This window comes from Malaclemys terrapin, chromosome 6 (assembly GCF_027887155.1).
Source record: "Malaclemys terrapin pileata isolate rMalTer1 chromosome 6, rMalTer1.hap1, whole genome shotgun sequence".
In the NCBI taxonomy this organism is placed as follows: Eukaryota; Metazoa; Chordata; order Testudines; family Emydidae; genus Malaclemys; species Malaclemys terrapin.
The window spans coordinates 129,916,246-129,923,895 of record NC_071510.1 but is presented as its reverse complement, the minus strand read 5'-3'; positions in this window follow the sequence as shown (position 1 = coordinate 129,923,895).

Here is a 7,650-nt window from a genome sequence, read left to right as displayed (position 1 = left end):
GCCCCCTGCCCCACCCCAACCCTAAGAGCCAGAGGGACCTGCCGGGGGGGCGAGGTGGGGAGTCCCAGCGGTGCTTACCTGGGGTAGCTCCCGGGAAGCATTCGGCAGGTCCATCTGGCTCCTAGGGTAGGATTGGGTCGGGTGGGGTGGCGTGGGGGGGTGAAGGGCTCTGCCCACTGCTGGCACTTGCAAGCCCCACCCCCGCAGCTCTGATTGGGCAGGAGGGAACCGGTGAAGCACGTGGAGACCCCCTCTGTCGCTGTGCCTAGGGGCCGCCCACACTGCAGGCTCCTGCTGGCGGGCGGGCGGGTGCGCTGCTGGGAGCTGCCCCAGGAAGTGCCGCCATGCCAGCCCCGGGACGATGGTGGTGATGGTGAGCGGGCCGTCCCCAATATCAGGTCGGTCGGGACGCGGGACAAACGGGGTAAAATCGGGTCTGTCCCAATAATATCGGGACGTCTGGTCACTCTAGGCCCCAAGGAGGGTGGGCTCCCAGGGTCCTTAAGGTAGGACACTGCTGCTCTAGGACTGGGGCTGCTGGGTGGCTCAGAGACACTGGAATGCCGCTTCCTCACCTTAGCCCTAAATCTGGCTTTTAGCAAGCAGGCCAGGGTTGTGTGAGTGGGGCTGGCAAGGAATGTGGGGTCCGGAGGGCATGTGCTGTGGCCAGCTACGGCATGTGGGTGTCAGCAGGGAGGGCTCAGTAACAGTCATGTAGAGGGCCTGATCCGCCCTGGTGCTGACATGAATACAGGGACCTGACATGGACCTCACATGGGGCTGACATAGAATCATAGAATATCAGGATTGGAAGAGACCTCAGGAGGTCATCTAGTCCAATCCCCTGCTCAAAGCAGGACCAATCCCCAACTAAATCATCCCAGCCAGGGCTTTGTCAAGCCTGATCTTAAAACCCTCTAAGGAAGGAGATTCCACCACCTCCCTAGGGAACCCATTCCAGTGCTTCACCACCCTCCTAGTGACATAGTGTTTCCTAATATCCAACCTAGATCTCCCCCACTGCAACTTGAGACCATTACTCCTTGTTCTGTCATCTGCTACCACTGAGAACAGCCGAGCTCCATCCTCTTTGGAACCCCCCTTCAGGTAGTTGAAAGCAGCTATCAAATCCCCCCTCACACTTCTCTTCTGCAGACTAAACAATCTCAGTTCCCTCAGCCTCTCCTCATAAGTCATGTGCCCTAACCCCCTAATCATTTTTGTTGCCCTCCGCTGGACTCTCTCCAATTTTTCCACATCCCTTCTGTAGTGCGGGGCCCAAAACTGGACACAGTACTCCAGATGAGACCTCACCAATGCCGAACAGAGGGGAATGATCACGGGACTTGATATGCTGGCAGTGCCCCTATTTATACATGGACCCGACATGCCAACCTGGAGAAAAACAGTTCTGGTAGTTCAGAAGCAACCAGCTAACTGATGACAATGTTGTCAGTGGGGTGTGGGGATTTGAACGCAGCCTGACTGCTACATCTCTGGGTCTCATAATAAATGATCGAGGAGTTTCTGACGGGCTATCAGAGGTAAAGACCAAGCTCTGTGGACCTCTCAAGCTCTACAGGAATGACTAGATAGCACCCCAATAAAACGAGTACTAATGCAATTCAGCCGTACCGGTCAGCCCATTCTAGGAAACGGGAGGGAAGTTTGGGACCCAACTTTAATAGTCAATTACGTTTGTTGGAACAAAACCCCAATGGACCTCTTCATGGCGGATGTTCAGCGAACACTCTCCCCTCCCCTCAAACAGCACCGCTCCCCCCAAACGCCCACAGGACGCTGGCAATCACAGCTGCAGAGCAGACCCGGCCCTGTTCCCCCTGCTAATCAACATGCAGACAGGAATATTCTGCTTCTGGTGCTAGCTCAACCGAAGCAGCAAATAATAATCCCTCTGCCCCAAAGCAGGAGAGCAGCTAAACGGCTATGCAAATGAAAGCCCCATCCCAGCCTACAAATCTGTGCTCAACAGCAAAAACAAACGAACAAAAAAACCCAGCAAAACCCTCCGAGCAGCAGAAGAACCGACCAAGGCAGGAAAACGCGCATGGTGCCAGACGTGATACAACTGAGCGTCAAGCCAAGAACAAATCCAAACTGGGAACACGCTGGCCTGCTCCCAAGCCCTGCCCAGAAGGATTGTGCCAGCAAGTACTGCGCCCCAGTCATGGCAGACGCTCCCAAAGACAAGCAGTGACCACAAACTGGACGTGGGACATTGAGTGGCACAAGGCAGGCCAAACCCAGAGAGGGGCTTTATGCAGACAATGCGCCCCAGGGCTGGAGACAGACAGAGAGACCTGCTCACTCCAGTGTCCACGTAGGGGAGGGAGGGCAGGAAAAAGACTGCATCAGCTTCTCAGATGTGTGCAGACTTTTCAGCCAACAATGAAGCCAAAGTGCCCCTGGGTGAAAGGAGTGAGGCAGCATATGTGGCCTCATGCTACGGCCCAGCCTCCCACTGGATCGGGCCTGGATGTGATGACATCTGGACACGGGTGAGCAAAGCCTGAGTGTACCGGGTTCAGACCCACCTGGGCTGGGGCTCATTGACACAGTGGCAAGGCTCACAGACATGTGAGTGGAAATGACGTCATGTATGGGGCAGGGGAGGGGAAGCGGGAGAGGGATTGACACTGCGAACTCTCCCAGTCTTTTCAGCAGACGAAGTCCTAGCGCTGATTGGTGGCTTGTCATTGGCTGCCTTACTGCTTTTATTTGGAGCAATGGTCTGAAGTAAATAGGATGAAATTCAATAAGGACAAATGCAAAGTACTCCACTTAGGAAGGAACAATCAGTTGCACACCCACAAAACGGGCAATGACTGGCTAGGAAGCAGTACTGTGGAAAGGGATGTGGGGGATCACAAGCTAAATATGTCACTGTGTAACACTGTTGTGAAAAAAGCAAACATCATTCTGGGATGTATTAGCGGGAATGTTGTAAGCAAGACACGAGAAGTAATTTTTCCGTTCCACTCTGCGCCGATAACGCCACAGCTGGATTATTGTGTCCTGTTCTGGGCGCCACATTTCAGGAAAGATGTGAAAATGATGAAAGGTCTAGAAAACATGCCCTGTAAGGGAAGATTGAAACAATTGGGTTTGTTTAGTCTGGAGAAAAGAAGACTGAGAGGGCCATGATACCAGTTTTCAAGTACATAAAAGGCTGTTACAAGGAGGAGGGAGTAAATTGTTCTCCTTAACCTCTGAGGATAGAACAAGAAGCAATGGGCTTAAATTGCTGCAAGGGCGGTTTAGGTTGGACATTAGGAAAAACTTCCTAACTGTCAGGGTGGTTAAGCACTGGAATAAATTGCCTCAGGAAATTGTGGAATCTCCATTATTGTTGATTTTTAAGAGCAGGTTAGACAAACACCTGTCAGGGATGGTCTAGATCAGGGGTGGGAAATAATTTTCACAGGGGGGCCACTCCACGAATTTTGGTGAGTCCTCACGGGCAGCACATTTCTACTATATTAATGCAGGGGATGTGGGGTTTGGGTGCAGGAGGGAGCTCCGGGCTGGGGCAGAGTGTTGGGGTGCAGGAGAGGGTGACAGGTGTGGGCTCTGGGAAGGAGTTTGGTGCAGGAGGGGGCTCAGGGCTGGGGCAGGGGATTGGAGTGCAGGAGGGGGAGCAGGGTCTGGGAGGGAGTTTGGGTGCAGGAGAGGGTTCTGACCTGGGTCAGGAGGTTGGGGTGCAGGAGGGGGTGTGAGGTGCAGGCTCTGGCCAGGAGGCGCTTACCACAGGCGGCTCCCGGCTGGCGGCGCAGCAGGGCTCAGGCAGGCCCCACGCCGCTCCCGGAAGCGGCCGACTGCTGGCACCGTGGCACATCTCTGGACGCCCCTTGGGAGGAGGGGGCAGCAGGTCTCGGTGCACTGCTCGCACCCTCAAGCACCACCCCCCACAGCTCCCATTGGCCTGAGCGCCCTGCTGCGCTGCGGGACTTTTAGCAGCCCAGAGATCGCAAGGGGGCAGCCAAAGAGCCTGGTGGGGCTGACGGAAATGTTAGATGGGCTGTATCCGGCCTGCGGGCAGTAGTTTCCCCACTTAGTCCTGCCATGAGTGCAGGGGACTGGACTAGATGACCTCTTGAGGTCCCTTCCAGTCCTATGATTTTATGTTTCTATTTGCCTGCTGTTTGATGCCTGGTACGGCTGGCGTGCCCAGCCCAGCCCAGCCCAGCCGTAGTTTGGCCAGTGCCGGGAGAGCCACCCACTATGAGGCTCTGGGTGCTGCCCTGTTTGCAGTGAGGCACTGCTAGAGCACAGAGGATGGAGGGGAGACTGGAGGTGCAGTGATTAAATACAGGCAGAAAGTCTCACTGCTCAGTCACACAGGTCCTGTCTTTTCAGGGAACCCGCCAGAGGGTGAACATCAGCAGAAAGAGCATGCCACGATGAAGTATTGGAGCCCTCCAGAGTGGAGACTGTAGTACGTGAAGGCAATGTAGTAAAGTAAAGGCTTAATGAAGGCCCAGTATGAGGCCTGAACTAAAGTAATGGTCAAGACTTTGCTAATATGAAGCAGAGTTAAGCTGTGAGCAAGAGGCAGGCCCTGCTCACAGAAGTTGGCAAGGAAAGGGCTGATGCTGCAGAAATACATATTCATTTAGCATGGTTACAGTATAAACATGGTACCAAGATACACTATAACCGGAACATTCCACAGATAACAGGGAACAGACCGACTCATCCCAATGACAGGGGCAAAAGGGTAAAATGATGGCTAGAGTTGTTTTGATCGAACCAACATGTACAAGGTGAGAGGCGGCACCTTACTACGTAGAGGGGTTGCACCTCAATACGTCAGGAGTGATGTGTAACTTGTTTGTACCTGTGTATAAGAATGTATCCCTGGGGTGGTGTCTTTGTCCGGCCACGGGGGCAGTGGAAAGTCCCGCCACTGAGCCGGGTCCTTGCCAAGAGGCATCTATTAGTAGTATGCCCGGTAGACTAAGTAATCTACGAGGAACTGCAATTGTGTCCGAGATCGCAATAAACCTGGCCGAGGTGCCTTTGTACCTTACTAGACTCTGTGGTCATTGGGGGTTCTCGTCGGGTCTGCTGGGTCAGCTATCTGCGCAGAGCTGGGGCAGCACACAGAGGGAACACACGCACGCAGCCGAGTGATATCAACAGGAGAAAGCAGAAGCACCACACCGGTAGCATCTGACAACAGAGACTCAGCAGGAAAGGCCAGAGAGCAGCCCAGAGGCCAGCGAGCAGAGGACGTGAGGATGGGCGCTGAGGGACACAGGCACTGTTGGGCCAAAGCCATGGGGCAATTCTGGACTGTATGACAAGGGAAGAAGTCCTGGTTAAGGGGGTGATTGTCCATAGGCTAAGAGGCAGCTCTAGGCCCCTCACTCCTATGGAAAGCCAGTAGGCATCTAATTCCACTTTGTGCCTTTGAAAACCCCTCCTTAAACAGAAGGGACGCTCCATCGTCGGGGATGAGGCTGCGCCTCTAGGCTGCTGTTTGAAAGACTGGCCAGGGGAAGGCTTTAAAAGGCAGTTGTTTAGGGCAGGGTTCTCCAAAGGGCTGGGGGGGAGCTGCCTGCGGTGCTTTGGTGATGCCCTGAAGCGTGCAGGAATGACAAGGCCAGGCATTACTCAGACCTCTCCGAGACATATTAAGCTGGGCTAAATAAAGCCCTGAGTGAATCAGCGCCGGTGGGTGGAGTGACACGAGAAAGGCCTGTCTGAGGGGCGCCTCCCTCTCGAGCCAGGGGTTGCGATCCGCAGGAGAGAATGAGTATGTGAAACCCAGGCTGGTTCAACCTGCTGCTGAGCGTATGAATGGCCGAGGATCTGCAGTTATTGGGAGGAGGAAACACATCCATATCTGCCATCAGCGCCATGTGCTCCTGTGGGTGGGGATTTCCTCGCTCTGTGTGTTGCCAAGCAGCCTTGTTCGAAGATTATTTCCACCCTTTAGGGTCTCTGGTCCCCTAATGCCTGGGGACTCCGCCCAGTCTCAGAGGTGGGCCTGAATCGCCCCCAGACCTTGGGTCCTGAGCTGAACTTGGCAGCGGAGGCAGCCTTGCAGCTAGCTACGTTTCCAAGTGCCACACCAGTGGAATCAAAGAGTAAGCCTGTGCCCCTGGCGTAAGCTACCCCTGCTCCCTGCTGCAGCCGTGCTGGCGGCGGGGAATCGGAGACAAAGCAGGATGCTTGGGTGCTGCTGGCTCTCCCCTCTCCCAGCTCTGGGGAGAACAGTGCTCAGGGGACACACTCCGGTCCCAACAGCCTTTTGGATGAACTGGGCCAAATCCATCGCTGGGGTAGTTCTTGAGTCAGTGGCGTTTCACTAGCGCCAAACGTGACTCTGTTCCTTTGTGTGTGTAATTGTAACAGCCGCGCTGTCGGCCCCCAGAGCCGCTGTCCCAACCGGAGCCCTGCTCTGTCATCTGGGACTAAAGTGCTCAGCTCCTCATCTGCATGGCCTTGGGTACCTGTCAGTCACTGAGGCCTGGTCAGGGGCAACGGAGTCTTCCTAAAAGTGGGAGGGGGGCATGAAGCCCCGCCCCACTGTGGCCCCACGCCTGCCCTTCCTCTTCTCTCCAAGGCCACGCCCCCTGGACAAGCCAGAAGCCGGAGCCTGGCCAGGGAGCGATGGACCCTCCCTGGCTTGGGTAGAGGGGGCCCCAAGAGCAGCCCCTGACCCATATCCCCGCCCCCCGGACTTCCCCCCAGGGCAGGTGGAGGGTCCACAGCTCCCCACAGCTGCCCAGGATCCCCGGGCCACTCTTATTCGGGCCAGGTTCCAGTGTTTGGCCTGCCCGGGGGCTCGGAGAAGAGGAGGGGCAGGGGGCCGGCCCAAAAGTGGCCGGGCCAGGCCCCTTGGCTCCCCATGTTCCAGCACCCTTGCAAAGGTATTTAGGCTCCTAACTCCCCTTGACTTCACTGGAAGTTGGGAGCCTCAATACCTTTGAAGATCTGAGAAAGACAAGGTGGGGGAGGTGATATCTTTTATTGGATCAACTTCTGTCGGTGGGAGGCACAAGGTTTCAAGCTACACAGACCTGAGACACGCCAAAGCTTGTCCCTTCCACCAACAGAAGTTGGTCCAATAAAGCAAATTACCTCACCTCCCTTGTCCCTCTCGTGTCCTGGAACCAACACAGCTACCAGAACACTGCAAACCATAATGTGAATTGCTCTTTCTCCTCGCAGCACAGAGCCCCCTACTTGCCTCCCAGGATGAGTATTAACAATCACAGCCCACGTCTCGCTGCATTTAAAAATAGAGGTTTTTAAGGCCCGGCTTGACAAAGCCCTGGCTGCGATGATCTAGTTGGTATTGGTCCTGCTTTGAGCAGGGGGTTGGACTAGATACCTCCTGAGGTCTCTTCCAACCCTGATATTCTGTGATTCTATGACTTGCTTCAGACATTTTATTTCAGCTAGAGAGAGGAGAAACAGGCACAAGCCAAGAAATAAAGCAAAGCACAAACCTGAGTCGTGTCTGGGCCAAGACTGCACCAAGCCTTGCTACAGTCAGCTACTGATGGTCAGATTTAGATTTGGGATTTTAAGGCTAAAAGGAGCCATTAGATCATCCAGTCTGGCTGGCTGCCTTGAGTCCAATAACGCATCCTCCGGAGAGGCGGCCGGGTTGGATTT